Source organism: Ictidomys tridecemlineatus, chromosome 7 (assembly GCF_052094955.1).
Source record: "Ictidomys tridecemlineatus isolate mIctTri1 chromosome 7, mIctTri1.hap1, whole genome shotgun sequence".
Classification (NCBI taxonomy): domain Eukaryota; kingdom Metazoa; phylum Chordata; class Mammalia; order Rodentia; family Sciuridae; genus Ictidomys; species Ictidomys tridecemlineatus.
Genome location: NC_135483.1, coordinates 195,162,626 through 195,178,718, shown reverse-complemented (window position 1 = coordinate 195,178,718; position 16,093 = coordinate 195,162,626). Strand labels below are relative to the sequence as shown.

The following is a 16,093-nucleotide window of genomic DNA, read 5'->3' as shown; positions in this document are numbered from 1 at the left end:
GGATCCCTACTGACCAGACCCTTCACTTTGTGGGCACAAAGTCCCATGAGGTAACTTTTCCTCTGGGGCAAATTCATCCTGACATTGACTCTCTAGTCCTGTGACAGGGACTGCCGTTCTCTCGAGAGGTGGTGACTGAAAGATGTCTTCATGTTGAACTGTTAGAACTGTGGGACCCGTAGAGAGCGGCCTTGTCCGGAGTATCCAGCAGTGGAAGGGTGCACCCCACAGTGCAGCCTGAACCAGCGGCCCGCACTGGGTTCCTCTAGGGCCTCCTTCCTGAGGTGCATGCACCACCTGCCGTCTTCTCACCTGAGCCGACCTTCAGGACTGGTGCAGAGGAGTCCAGCACACAGGGGCCACCACAGAGGGGACCCGGGAGACCAGAGGCTGCAGCTATGGGCCATCCTCCACAATTCCAGTGGGTCAGGCTGAGACCCTGTGCTCAGCCTCGCGCTCCCTGCCGCCACCTCTCCCAGGGCCCACGGAAACAACAGGCTGGGAACTCTGACCACGGTCTTTCCTAGCGGGCCTCCTTCCCAGGGCCCTTGGAGCCTCCATGGCACATTCTCGCAGTGATCCCCACACCAGGCTGCTCTTCTCCAAGGCCCCCAGCTCCAGGGGCTCAGACTCGCCAACCCCCGTGGAATCTGGGTCCCTGCCCTGAAGGGTGAGTGCTGTCCTAGGACTGAAGTTCCCGAGGGAGGGCCAACATCAGGCACCACCACCCGAGCCCAGGACCCCGTTCAGGCCTCCATGGAAGAGCAGACGCTTCCAGGCCTGACAGCAGAAACTGAAGAGTCGCCCTCCTAACAATAAAATCATGTAAAACTTTCCAAAAAATAAAGGTGACAACAAAAAGACACATGTGGTCTCCTTCTTCCTTCCTTCCTTCTGTGCGGAGGGTCAGACCGGAGCCTTGCTCGTGCTAGGCAAGTGCTGCACAGATGAGGTCGATTCACCCAGAGTTTCTCCAGCCTTTGACAGGACAGGAGATGTCATGAGACAAAGAGATAGCTACCTAAAAGTGCTCGTCCGCGGGCCGGGAGGTGTCACCGGAAAAAGAGGACTTTCGCAGAGTCCATACTGTGGAAATCTGGAGTGAGTTATTAGATAAAGAGAAGACAAAGAAATAGGACAGCTAGCCCCAAATGTTTATGGTAAGTCTGAAAACAATAAAAGTCATCTCTTAATGTCCTTTAGAAAAATAGATAGGGTCCTATTAAAATGTCACTCAAATTCTGATCCAGAAGCCTACCTACCTACCTACCTACATCCAGAAGCCATGTAAGAGATTAGCTGAGTTTTTAAAATGAGGCTTAAAATCGTGTGAATGATTATTAGGATTTTATATTAGAAATCAAATACAACTCTGGCTAGGGGGGAGTTAAAAGAAAGGTGAGATTTGTTCTACATCAAACAGGTAGGAAACTGGACACAATATATGAAACAACAATTTCCAGACATTGAAAAACAGGAAGTAAAAATACCAGGTAGGATGAAGTCTAAAAATCCAACACTAAGAAAGGACAACGTCTGATCCTAATTAAAAATTACTAGACCCATTAGTAAATAGAAAGTTATTGTACATACATCTGAGTCAATAAAAACAGAACTAGATATGATTAAGATGATAAAATTACAATAAGGACCTTTAAAATAGCCATAATACATGTCTCAATAGTCTCAAAGACTAAAAGAAAAACGTGAATATAAAGAGAAGATATAAATAAGACACAAAAAAGGATGCAAATAAGAACCAAACAAATATTTCAGAGAAAATTATCCATAAAATATAAAGTTTCATTGAATTGGGTTAAAAGAATACTAGAAACTGCTAAAGACCAGAGTACACGGACACACAACAGAAACTATCCAAAATCATAAAGCAAAAAATACTGACCAGATTCTGAGTGACCTGTTGGACAATATCCATCCACTAACGTGTGTGTAAGTGGGGTTAGAAGAGGACAAAGCAGTAGTATTTGAGGAAATGCCAGCAGTATTTCAAATTTAATTAAAACTGTATCCCCAGATCTCAGTAGCCTAATAAGCCCTGATCTGCGTCAACTCAAATAAAGCCACCTGGCACATCACGATAACATTGATTAAAAAAAGTAGCAACAAAGAGAAAATCTTAAAAGTAGCCAGAAGAAAAGGCCCATTAAAAATGATGGGAGGCAGAAGACAACTGTATCCATCTCTAAGGGCAGGAGGAGGTAAAGCCCTATCAAGTTCCAGTTTTATAGATTGTGTGTTAAAGCTTTCTCAGACTACTAAGGAGAGAATTTATCACTAGCTTACCTTCACCACAAGAAATGTTAAAGAAAATTCTCCAAGCAAAAGGAAAATCACTCCAGGTGGAACTTACCCAAGGGATGAAGATCACAGAGACTGTGAACATGGGCAGAGATTTATTTCTCACTTTTTATTATGGCTTATTATTTTATTATTTATTATTTTATTATGGTTTATTTCTCACTTTTCCAATTTATTGCACCAACAACTGAACATTTTATAGCAAAATAATATTTGTTGGTGTGGTCCATATTATGTAAAGACAAAATGTATGACAATAATAGTAAAAAATAAGGAGAGTTCCATCTAAGTTTTTGTATTTTATTTGGATGATGTAATAGCCTCTAAATGCAGAAATATTTAAAATGCATTTTAAACCCTAAGGAATCAAAACAAAACAAAGTGGAATAAATAGTGATACGATATTGGATGCAAAATGAAATAATATATTATTTTTAAAAGGTGGATAAAAAGGAACCATATATCAGATTAACAAACAGAAAACAAACATAAATGTGAAATTTTTGAGCCCAAATATATCAAGCATGTTGGATGTAAATCATCTAAGGCTGCCAATTCACTAGCCACGTGACTATTCAAATTTAAATTTGATTAATTTCAGTTTTTTTTAATTAATCCTCAGGCAAATTTGAGCCCAGGGCTCAGCAGTCCAGTGGGCTGGTGGCCGCCATCTTGGCAGGGCAGTGAGGAGAGTCCCTGGGCACAGAAAGCTCTACCAGAGCTTTGTACATGGTGTCCGTGTACACAGAGTGTGGGTCCAGACATCGACCAATAAACAGACGGTCAGACTGAGTGGGAAAACAAGACCCAGGCAGGTCAATGCTGTCTAGGAAGGAAAAAGAAAGAAAGAAAAGTCATAAAGTAAAAAATAAAAGCAGCTTTAAACATAAAGACACAGGTTAGTAAGAGGAGACTTCAAACAAGAACTGGTACCAGGGACGAAGGACTGGATTCATGATGATAAAGGACTTACTTCATGACAGGCAACTGTTCATGGACTAATGAGAGAACTTAAAACATCCCAATCAAAGACTGTCAGAACTAAGAGAATAAATAGACATCTTTAAGTTATATTTGAAGATTTTAAAATCCTTCTCTCTTAGCAAACAGTAGAACAAATAGAAAATCAGGAGACCTTGGACTTGAAGTGGACCTAATTGAGCTTCATAGAACCTGCATTCCCAAACCGCAGAAGTGCTACAGGCCAGGTGCCGGAGACCATCGCCACAGCAGACAGTGCATGTGGCTGTAAGTGTCTCCATAAAGTCTAAAATATCTAAATCATAGTGCTTGTTTTGTTTATTGGTTTAACCATAATGGAATTAAATTAGAAATCGATACAGAAATATATCTGGAAATGTTCCCAAATATTTGGAAATGAAATGAAACTCTTCTAAAGAACATGGAGGGCCAACAACAAGACTATCTCTCGCATGACTGATGACATTTGTTTAGAAGAAGACATAAACTCTCAATGTCAGAAATAAAAGAAGGGACTTCACTGCAAACCCTTCAGACATTACGTAGGGGAAATGGAATGATGTGTTGCCGATACAATAACCTAGATGAAAAGGACCAATCCCACGAAGGTGTGGTTGACAGAACGTGTGCTTGAAGAAACAGGAAGTCTCAACGGTCCTCATCACATAAGGAATCAGATCCATAATTCAAATGTTTTCCAGATGATCCCACAGATAAACAGTGAGCTTCTCTTTGAGCAGTTTTAAACGAGGCAGGCGTTATTGTTGACTGGAGCTACTCAGTTGTGCATTGAAGCACCAGGGCTTGGTCCTCCTCACAAAGGAAGACTTCACACCTGCAAGCAGCTTCTCCGTGTCTCACTGCCTCTTCTGTCCCCTCTGTCCTTGCAAAATGTCTCCATAAAGTTTAAAATATCTAGACCATAGTGCAATCTATAGTGACCACCGTTCTTCTGCCTCATTGAGACGGTGGGGATGCCGATTGCCCTGAGATGATCCTCCCATGACCTGGCTATGTACAGAAACATCACACTCTATCCCCAAAGTGTGGACGATCATGCTTTCATTAAAAATAAAATGAACCAGTGATAACACCAACCCCACACGAACTCGTTCAGGAAGCACAGTGGGGAGGGAACACTTCCAAGCTCACTGTATGAGGCCAGCCTTTACTTCATGCCCAAACTCAATGAAAGTATCAGTAAAAGAAAATTGTAGGTCGATCCGAGTCATGTACAAGGATGCCAAATCCTTAAAACCTGCGAGGAAGTAATCATCCTTAAAGCACAATGAGATGAAGCACCTTGACAAGTTGGTTTGTTCCAGGAATAGAAGAAAATCAAAGAAATTTGCTATATTAACAGAAATTAAAAAGAACAACATTGCAATTTCAGTAACTACAAGGAAAAAACAAAACAGGTGTCAACACTTACATGCCTTCATATTTTAAATCACTGGGAACACTGGGAATAAAATGTCCTCATCCTGCTAAAGAAAACCTACCATGATACTGCAGCTAACTTACACTTGGTGGTGAGGTTCCAGATGTGTGTTCTGCAATGAAGAACAACACAGGATCATCCCTCTCACCATCTTATACTGAAGGTCTCAGCTGGTGTGACAAGACAAGGTAAAAACAATTCAGATTAGAAAGGAAGAAGTAAACTGCAACCAGGCATGTGACAAATCCTAAAGGATTTTGTCAGTCAGATGTCCATCACTATAACAAATAACTGAGATAAACCAATTTATAAAGCCAAAGGGTCATTTTGGATCACAGTGTTAGAGGTTTAGTCCATGATCCACACACATACACACACACATACACATACACACACACACACACATACACACACACACACAAATCAGAACTAATGCATAAGTTTAGCCAGTGGCTAAATACAATATAAAAAAATCATTTGTATTTCTGCATACTACCAACAAACAACTAGAAATTAAATAATAACAATCACAGTGGCATCAAAAATACAAAGCACTTTAAATTTGGCAAAGTGTGTGGAAGAGCTATACAGGAAAAATTACCTACTATTGCTGACAGAAATTAAAGACAAGCACGTGGAAGCTCCTAGAACGATTTGATTGTTAGACTCCGTGGAGTGAAATGCCTACTCTCTCTTACTACTCTGTTGCTCCAAAACAATCCACATTAAATTATCAGGGGACATTTTTGGTACAAATTTATGGCTTATGCTAAAATCTGTGCAGAGTTAGCCAAAATATTTTAGAAAAGAGGAGAGTTAGAACTCATCGTGACTAACCTTGGGACTCACTAGAGGAAAATAGACCATCAGTTGGCCACGGTTTAGGGGCCCGTCACCACCTTCCTCTGTTCCCCCCAACGAGCTACTCACGCTCCAGTTCTGCTGGAGGTCAGCCTCTGCAGAGCCCGACACAGTTAGTGTCCCCTGGAGTGTTCCTAGAGGAAAGGGACAGAAAAACACTGTGTCCCTGGTGCCTCCTTTCTGTTCCCAAAATGCAGCCCAGTTGAGGGAGGAGTGAGCGCAGCTGGGGTGGAAGGTCCAGGCCCAGGTCATCTGAAGGACCCCAGCTCCCCGGGGCACGCTGGGAACCAGGGCCAGGTGCTGGTATCTGCAGAAAGCTACTTTCCTGCAGGGACTCCAGGGCGGCGGCTCCTTGGAGGCTGGTCAGACAAGCCACCAGGCAAGCCAACAGGGTGTCGCTGCTCCTGCAGGGAGGGGGCAGGACTGAGGGCCTGTGGAAAGGGTCACTCATCCAGCAGCTGCCGCTGGACCAAGCTCTGTGTGGGAGAGGAGGCGCTGCCCCATGAGGGACAGAGGTGCCATCTCTCTGACCCGTACCCACGAGCTCTTCCTGGAGTAGCCACTGGTCTTCCTTTTCTCTATAAACCATGTGTCTCACGCTGTTTCAAGGCACTTTTTTTGGCCTGTCTGCAACTTGTCCCACTGTCCGGGCACAACTGGACCGTGGACATGACAATCCCTTATCCACATTACTCTCCATGTTGCTACCATGCCCACAGCCTTTCACATACATTATTATTTGACTTACTTAATGTAAAATCATTGGTCAAACACATCATTCCGTGGCAAGATGACTCAGCTGGGGAACAGGAAGAATGCAACAACTCCATGATCGTTTTATGGAAGTTAAAAAGCATAGAAGCTAAAACAGGCGAATGAAGATGGAGCACGATGAGTGTAAAGGACAGACGCACCTTGCTCAGGTGAGAAACTAAAGAGAACAGTGAGCAAGCGAGCAGAGCACTCAGACAAGGCCAGAGTGTTTCAGAGGGCTAGTTTTGGCAATTCAGAAACCTTAACTAACAAGGGATCTATTTTTCCAACCTAAAACACAAAGTGAACACTTGGCAATTAACGGGTATTTTAAAATCTCTGAGCGATTCCTGGTGTCCCTGCAAATGTCAATCAACTCACCTGCCAGGCCCAAGCAGGCAAGTTCATAGCTTGTGTCTGGAGGTTTTTCTGCTCCTACCTGAATAGTCTGTTTATTCAAGTGGTCGTGGTGGCTCTTAACCCACCCAAAGTGTTAGTTTAACAAAGAACACCAAGCAATTAACCTGCTGGGGGGAAAGGGAAAGGATTAAAATAAGCAAAATTTATCACTCTGTCAGACTCGGCAAACAGCATTTGATGACCTAGGAGGCCTACAGCCGGAGCAGCTGCACCCACCCAGAAAACACGTCTACAGCTTCGCATGGTGTGAATTTCCACCAAGACAGACGAGCGAGCTGCGTGTTGGATCTGCATGAAGGAAAAGATGGGCATCACTCATTTCTTTTCCACGAAATTAAAGGAACGTCTGATTCAGCAGAGCCCAGCTCAGAACTCGCTGTCCTCAGTGCTGGAGGCTGAAGGGAGACCCTTGGCCTTTGAGGTCCTCAGACCAGGGGGCAAGGTGGCAGAGAGCCGCAAAGGCTGCACCGTGGCCAGGAGAACTGGACTTCCGTGGACAGAAGGAAGAGGCAGGGGAGGGCAGCCTGTCCAGGGCAGCCTCGGATAGCTCAGACCATGCGCTGGCTCAGGGGACCTGGCTCACCTGGAAGCCCCCTCAGGAAAGCCAGCCAGCAGCCCTGCTCTTCAGCCCATGCAGGCCCATCCAGACTCCCTATCCCCTCCCCCGGCTGTCCCCTTCCTCACAGGTGACTGGCAGGTACCTAGAGACAGGACAGCAGATCTGCTTTCCTCCCCGGGGCATGAGGCCTCCTTGATGGCGTGCAGAGGGCCTTGCCTGCTTCCACCTGCTGTCCCCGCCTACTCCTCTGAGCCCTCTGCAGTGGCAGGCGGGGCTTGGCAGGCTCTCACTCGAGGCCCTGGACCTGCCCAGCCCAGGGCTTGCCCAGCTCTCTTCTCTAAAACCCTATTGGAAGGTTCCTTCTGACCCCTGAGCTTTCGGGGGCAGTAGGAGAGATGTGGTCCTCCTCACTCCAATAGCCCTTAGGACTCTGTCAGAGGCAGGTCTCTGTACTGCTCAGCTGGGCCTGGAGCTGGGCAGCTGCGTGGGGAATCTCCACAACCGGAAACAAAGCCTTGCTCTGCTCCCGTGGATCGTGCCCACCCTTGGCCTTGCTCATGGGTCCCTGCCAGGTGGACCCTGGGGTTCTGCCCTGGCCTTTCTCTGCCTTCCCCTCCCCTGAGGTCCCCAGGACCTATCCTGCCCCTTGATTCCCCTGGGCTCTGGGCCATCTCAGAAGGTGGTGGCATGTCCCTGGGCCTGAGGTCTTCTCGCTTCGTCACAGGGCAGCTACCGTGAGACGAACAGCACTGTCTCCTGTTGATGACGCGGCCCTCTTCATCAGTGTCCTGTGCTAATCCCTGCCCTGGCTGACCAACACAGCATGGGCATGGGGGTGGCCCACCCTGCCTCCTTTCCCCATTGAAGGGTGCTACACGTGGACTCCTGCAGGAGGTGGCCTCTGCAGCCAGCAGGCGCGGTGTGACAGTGACATCTCATGGTTCACCCTCGCGATCTTCACCTCAGGGACACCAGGCCCCGGTCTCCTGATTAGCCCCCAAGAGTCTCGACGTTCGCATTTTCAGCCACAGCAGGTAGAGCCAGGGCACATGAGCAGGAGGTGGAACCTGGCTGACATCGCTGGGACCAAGGGGCCTGGTGAGGGGTTGGCAGGACAGGACTGGGGACGAGGCGAGTTACAGAGGGAGGCCTGTTTGTTTGAAGAGGCAGGGCAGGTCACCTTCTATTAGCTGTAAAGACATTCCTCTTCCTGGCATTCAGTGAGTTCTCAGAAAATGGGGGTGGAATTGAACTTGGCTAATTTAAGGGTCTCCTGCCAGTGGCTGTCACCAGTCTCCACTCTGAGCTGTTTATGTAACCAGAGCTTTCAATTGCAGTGGGCCACATGTGACCCCCGCTGCTGAGCCCAGACCAAGGGTTAGGCCCTTTGGGGAGCTGTAAGGAGTGATGCACGGGCTCTTGTTTCCATCTGATGTATTTCAGAAGATGGTAAAGTTGGTGTGAAAAATATTGAGGACTGTGACCTGAAGTTAAGGCAGAGGAGGACAAAAAGCCTGAACACTTTCATTATCCGCAGCAAATGGCTCCTGATGAAGAGCAGGCACTGCACTCCAAGACCTTCAGTAAGGTCCGCTGGGGATGGCCAAAGCTTCTGGAGCTTTCCAGGGCATTGGAAATGGCTACAGCCACTCTTACAGGACTGCTCTGGGCCAGTCAGAGCAGGGGCAGCCCCTACAGCATTTGAAAAATGGGCTCAAGCTATTTGGAAACTGTTGTACACATATCTAAAAGGATGGCAGAAGGGAAACTCTGGCTCTGCAGGTCAGCCTGCGAGGGAGAACAAACAGCCAAGAATGGAAGCGAGAGTTCTGTCCACACACTGCAGAAACCCAGTCTGATCTTTCACTTGAGGAGGAAGGCGGCAGCCAGCCTGTAGCCAAGGTTCTTTATTTTTGTACTGATTTTAATATCACATTACCAATCTCAAACTCTGAGCCTTTTATCTTTGCTCTGAACCAGTCTAAAAATGTTGTTCTCTTCCAATATCTCATCCCAACCAAGATTTCCTCCAAGGTTGTTCTTCCAATGACATGGTGAAAGATTGGAAAGAATGAGTGAGATTGAAAGCAAAAGAAAGGAAATAGGAGGAAGGAAGGAGGGAGGGAGGGAAGGAGGGAGGGGGGAGGGAGGGAGGGGGAAGGAGGGAAGGGGGAAGGAGGGAGGGAGGGAGGGAAGGAGGGAGGGAGAAGGAGGGAGGGAGGGAAGGAGGGAGGGGGGAGGAGAAAGGGAGGGAAGGAGGGAGGGGGGAGGAGGAAGGGAGGGAAGGAGGGAGGGGGAGGAGGGAGGGGGAAGGAGGGAGGGTGAGGAGGGGGGAAGGAGGGAGGGGGGAGGAGGGAGGGGGAGGAGGGAGGGGGAGGAGGGAGGGGGTTGGAGGGAGGGAAAAGGAGGGAGGGAGAGAAGGAGGGAGGGGGAGGAGGGAGGGGGAAGGAGGGAGGGAGGGAAGGAGGGAGGAAAGGAGGGAGGGGGAGGAGGGAGGGGGAAGGAGGGAGGGGGAAGGAGCAAGGAAGGAGGAGGGAGGACTCGGTGGTCATGTGGATTAATGAATTTGCTTCAGAGAGCTCAGAGTCATTTCATGTCTCTAAAGGAATTACAGGCCCCTGGCAAAACGCAGTTCACATGAGCTGCACGGGCACCTGTTCCCTGGACGTGCCGGGCTTTGGATCCATTTCACCCTGGTCCACCAGCAGGGGCCAGAGGCTCCTGGACACCCCGTGCTGGCCAGCCACCCTCTGAGGGAGGTGGGCCTTCCCATGGGTCTTGACTGACCTCAGGGTACACGGTGGCGTCAATGTTTTCTTTTTCACGCCCAGATCCTTCACAGCTGTGTCCACACACATCTGCAGTGACTTCACCCCTGCGCATGGCTGTCAGCATGACTTCATGAGCAGTGAGCAAGACCTCGGACTTCGATGTTGACTCAGGGAGAAATCGCCCGCCCTTCCGTGACCCTTGTTGATCCTGCCCTGTTTGCCTCTGTCTCTTATTAGCATAAACCAAACAACACAGCGGCCTCTGCCCACTCATCTGGATGCACAAAGCCACAGGGAATCACAGGCTCGTGGAGTCACTGGGACAGGACCTGTGTTTCCTCTGCAGACGTTGTAGCTAGCTAGTTCTTGCTCAACATAGTAATAGAGCCAACAATCATAAAAGTATCATTTGTGATTTCAGATTGAATAGGTAAAGGGTTTTGGTTTTTTATGTTTTGTTTACAATAAGGGCCACAATCAGGTAAATCCTTCCTGAATGCAATCATACAAAGTACTTCATATTTTGCATTAACTGTCAAAACAGTCCTCTGGGAGGAGTTCTGTCTTTAACTCTATTGTGCAGTTTAAAAGGTCAAATAACTTGCCCATGTCTACCTCACTAGTCAGTGACAGGGTTAGGCCTGTACTGCGACATGGCTGCTGTGTCCATCTGCTTCTTGGAGCAAACCTATGCCCAGTCTGTAGGGGGCAGATAGTGGCTTCCATGGGGAAATCTGCTAGAGATGCACCTGCTTCCTCTGCGAGAGTCCACAGAAAGACTGGGCAAAGAGTTTGCTGAAGAACCTGCTGCCTGTGAGCTTCTGAAAGTAGGAGACTTTCCTGCCTAGAAACAAGCACAAGATTTTACATACAGTAGGAGCCTCCTCAAGCGTGTTGGAGGAGTGAGAGAATGAGTAGACACACGCAGCCAAGCAAAACCTGGACGAGGGCAGGTCTTCTCTGGGTAAACAAGCTTTTTGCTCCCACATCCAACATGCACATCTTGCCATCTCACAGTGACAGCAAGTTGAAGGCTGCCGGAGGAGTGTATTGCTGACCTCATCCTGTACATGTCTGGAGACCTCCGCTGACAAAGGCTGACTGCAAGGGCCTGCTCTGGAGGGAAGCAACCTGGGGAGGAGACAGGGAGCCAGTGAAGCAGGTAGGTCTCCTACACTGTATTCTACGGCTGACACCAGCTCCAGGGTTTCTCTACACCTTCTTCACAGTCCCTCAGCTTCCTGGGAACACCAGGCTCAGCACACTTCCTACAGCACCTAGTGTGCAAACTGGTGGAGCAGCATGTAAACAAATGTCAGTTTAAAAAACAAAAAAAAAGGAAATGTCTTTTCAGACTGTGCTACTGTGCTATGATTTCTCTATCACATATTCACACACACACCAAAAAAAAAAAAAAAACAAAAAAACAAAAAAAACAAAACCATAAAGCAAAGCAACAGGGACATGGGCACAGTCTGAATCACTAAAATAGTAGGGATCAAGAGATGTGCCTGTTAAATAGGCTCATCATAGGAAAAGACCCAGTCTGTTCCGGAGCAGCAGTAAGTATGAGTCAACAGTGGACTGGTGCCCATGGAAGAGGCAGTAAGTGTCACCATGTACTAACATAAACACATTTAAATACACTGTTATCAATTTGGCTTTCATTAGAAAACCACATCAACCTTCAGTGCCCGGTGTGGAAAAACCAGTTCATGGAGAGGCTAACAAAATGGTTCACTGTTTGGAAAATAAGATAAATGGGGCAACTGTGTTTTCCCTTGTTGACTGAGTGAAGGACTTGGGGCTTTTCCGTTTGGAGAAAAGAATGTTATTGGGCAGGTATAAATCACTATTTCCTCACTCTCATAGAACTGACATTGAAAAATATACTTTGAATCCTGGCACTTAGGCTGTGCTTTAGAAATTAATTGTTAATGGCCAAAGTTCAAAGTTCTTGCTTATTTAGCCAGAAGAGGTTTAGTGATCTCAGGAAAAGCTTTCTGACAATCTTTTCTTATGGTGGAAGTGGGGAAGTTCTGTAGGGTGGGCCCCCTCAATCCCCCCTTCATGGGGAGTCTCTGCTGTGGGTCTTCTGGAGACTGTGAGGACGCTGTCGAATGTGTGCTACTTACTACCCCCTCCCGCAGCCATTTACAGCACTCCACTGAGCATCTCTATCCCTGTGTGGACTCTGCGAAGGCTTCAATGTACCAAAAGTGGTCATCAAGACACAGTGGCACACACACATCCACGTGACAGCCTGTGGCCACATGTGGCCTGCGAGGCAGAGCCCTGATGACATGCGGGTGTGGCTTCTGGTTCTGTCCAGTCTTGCTGCCTGCATGGGCTGGGGCAAGACTCCACTCTATAGTGAGCTTTGGTTTCCCTCCTGCAAATTTGGATAATCAGCTGGTTGGCAGTGGAGGCCAACGTGCACATGACTGCCCCCTCTGGTGGGTGAATATCCTGCAGCCTAAGAGACCCTGGGAGGCCAGGTGCTGACTCAGCAGGGGGAGCAGGGCCACAGGAGAAACACGGGAAAGACTCGGCTCCAGAGAGCTACCCAGGTGAGTGTCCACGGCATCCACCTGGCATTCATTTTCTTTTCAAGGATCTTAACAAGAACATTAAACAAGACCCGTTAGAATGGATGCCAATTTGGAAGTGACTGGTTAAGTATGAAACAGAATCAGGGATTCCAAGGTGGAATGTGGAGGGGAGCCGCACACCAGCATGAATGTCATCACCTAGATGTCAGCTCTCAATGAGTCGGATGGCAGGGGAGGGTCAAGAAATGTGACGTTCATGGCTAACAGATCAGTGAGAAGGACACTTATTACACAATCAGAGCAACTGCCTGTCTTCGACTCTCAGTTTCATAAAAGGAAAGCACCTAACCAGGTCGACATTGTGCCTTACCTAGTCCTTGCCCAGCCTCTCTCCTGGCGGGAGCCCCGGGCTTTGCCACCCTGGTTTGCCAGCTCAGTCTCAATCTGTGCAGGGATTGTGGGAGGAACTCACTCTTTATCCCAGGGAGACAGCAGAGAGTTGAATAAGCAAAAAGTTAAGTCACAAAAGCGGGTACGTGTCTCGTGGCAGTCAGGCAGACAGGATGGAAAGTGAAGGCTGTCTCCTCTGTAGGCAGCAGAGAGCGACGCAGGAAGAGGCCCAGCGAGGAGGCCCCTTCAGATGACGTGGGGGCCTTCCCAGTGGCGATCAGCTGGCACTTGGTAAATCATCTGAGGTCTCTAAGAACAGGAAAGAAAAGCAGATCCCTAGGCATCGGCTTCCTGGCCACTGGAGGGGAGGGCTGGCTGTAAAGCTTCATTTGGCCCCAGCGAATGCCCCTTAAACTAGCACAGCCATGGACAATCCGCCCGCTGGGAGCAGAGCCCGAGAACTGAAACGACTCCGCTTTCCACCTCGAGGTTTCAAATCTCGCAGTCCCAGGTCGTGACTCTCAGCTGCCCGAGAGCCCTCTGGGTCCGACGTCACTCTTAAATGGTTGCCCAGAGTCACAGCCCCAAGCCCTTCCGGGCTGCCCTTGTTTTCTTCAGTAAGAAACCCTCCAACCCTAGAGCATCCTGGAGCGCTCAGTGTGGGGGCTGCAGTTTAGAGGAGGGAGGAGCCTGAGGCAGGGCCAGCTTTCCCTCTGCGCAGGCCATAAAGTGAAGTTCAAGTGGTGTCATTCGCACTAATCAGAATAATGAGGTAAGAGAGTGGAGAGTAAGGGGCTCCACTCCAAGTGCCCGTTATCTGATGCCAATTGATAAAGGAATGCCTAGGAAATTGGAAATGTCACCAGGCGGGGGGCACTGAAGCCAATATGCCATTGTTATTCATTTCAATGTCAAGGTTTCATGAGCAGCGGCATTTTAAAAGACACAAATTATAGCCCTTATTAGTGAGTATTGAAAACAATGCTGGAGAAGGAGTCTCTGCACAGAGCTTCTAGAAGGTAGGTGGATCGGTGTCTTCCCAGTGTTTATTTAGCACAGTATTTAAAATCAAGACCAAATGCACATACGGTGCACGTTCCTTTCTACGTGAATTCTTCTAATCACTCAGCGTGAGATTCGGTTTCAGTCCTACCTAGAGAGCTATATGAGACCTGGACAGCCTGATCTCCAAAGGATTTGGTTTCACCCCAGAGTCTCTGAAATTTTCTTTGTCTACATATGGCATCTCTGTCAACTTAATACAGGTAATGGCCAGGAATGTCGGCAGCCACGTGACGCTCGAAGGCACATTTTCCCTCCATCGTCTGCCTTCCTGACACGTTGAGTCTAATTTACCAGGAGGTGGAAACTAATTTCCTGAAGCAGTTTGCAGGGTCCTTGTGCAAAAGGGGAAAGCTGTTCCCTTCCTCAGGACATATGGTTGTGATTATGTAAAACTTCTCTTGTGCCATTCTGGACCCTGTCCCACCACCACCACTTCTGAGGATTGGGCTTGATGGCTTCTTTGAATGCACTCGTTTTCTAGAGCTTTCTGGGACAAGCATCCAGCACTCCCCACTCAGGGGGGCTGACGGGGGTTGCCGCACTTCCACCAGGTGCCCGAGCAGCCCAGGAAGTTGATCTGATCTCCTTACAGAGCAGACCCTGGGTAGAGGACTCCAGAGTCACCTCCAAGAGCTCAGTGAAGCCACAGGCCAGACTGGGGACATGGGACCCTTGAGCAGAAAGAACCCCACCTGGGTCTTAGGGCAGCAATGGTAGGTGCTCTGGAGCCAGAGCTTATAAAGGGAGGCCGTGGGCGAGTTACTCACCCTCTGCCAAGCTGCCAGGGCCCCCATCTGTGAAGGGGTCACTAACTAAAGAGTAAAGTGAGATAAGACGATGAGTGCACCTGGACCAGAGGAGGCGACCGGCAAGTATTAACCCTCGCCACTCCTCACCTGTGGGATGGGGTAAGTCCAACACCTGCCCAGAGCCTGCTGTGGAGACGGAAGGCAGCCAGGCAGGTACCACCTCCCGCGTCTGGTCCTGGGGCGTGATAACGCACAAGGGCTCACAGCACGGGTGCTGCCACCACCAGTCTCCACTCTGTAGACATGTGGCCTTGGTCCCGGCAGCAGGGGCCTCAGTGCAGGTCCCTTGGAGGTCTCAGACGCCCAGAGATGAGTGCAGGCAGGAGTCTCGGCTTCGGATGCACATGGAGCCATAGGGGAGGAGTCAGCCCTGGGTCAGGGCAGCCACAGAGAGATGCAGAACACAGGCCAGGGTGCCACAGGAACTCCCCGGGGCAGGGGAACCAGGAGACAGGGTCCCTCTTCCCAGTAGTTTCAGGTGACATCTTTGCGAGTCAGACCTCATCTTAATTCTCCGTACCTACTGGTGGAATTTGGTCAAACCCAGCCATCGAGGAAGGCACTTGAAAGAGAAGGGAGAAGAGGCTGTGGGCCTGGCTGGTGGAGGGCAGGGCATCGGAGGCTGCCCTGAGCAGCTGGGTTCTCCAGAGAGGCAGGGATACCAACCAGGATTCCAGGAGAGGTCAGCCCCGAGGGAGGAACCGAGAATCCTCATGCTCTGCACCTGCGGGCAGAGACCCAGGAGGGTGGGGGAGGATTCAGCCCAAGTCTAGAGGCCGAGAGCCAGAGGTGGGTGGCTTGTGTGATTCTAGGAGTCCAAAGGCCAAGAACGGAGCTCTGACGTCCAAGGGCAGGAGAAGAAGGATGTCCCCACTGGAGAAGAAAGACTCCTTCCTTCCTGTGCACTTTTGTCCTGTGCAGGCCCCAAGTGGATGGGATGGTGCCAGTCTGCCCTTCGAAGGGTGGATCCTCTTTACTCAGCCGGATGCAAGTGCTGTCTCTTCCAGAAGCGTCCCCACAGACACACAGGAATAATGTTTGAGTGGTGATCTGGGTGGCCCTTAGGCAGGTGAAGTTGATAAAGCTGACCATTGTGCTGCCACCTTCTCCTTTTTTGATGAACATGACTGGACTAGAGTTAGGGTTCGGGCTCCATCTGGGCCCTGGTTGGC

At 48.9% G+C, this 16,093-nt stretch overlaps 1 long non-coding RNA gene across 1 annotated transcript; it reads right to left on the bottom strand.

Annotated features, from left to right (window-relative positions):
- Positions 1–2,723: 2,723 nt before the first annotated feature.
- On the bottom strand, positions 2,724–7,628 carry LOC144365687 (uncharacterized). Its single transcript, XR_013424439.1, has 2 exons — positions 4,825–7,628; positions 2,724–3,145 (listed from the first exon to the last, which is right to left on the bottom strand). It is a non-coding gene; the product is annotated as an uncharacterized LOC144365687 (long non-coding RNA).
- Positions 7,629–16,093: the final 8,465 nt, after the last annotated feature.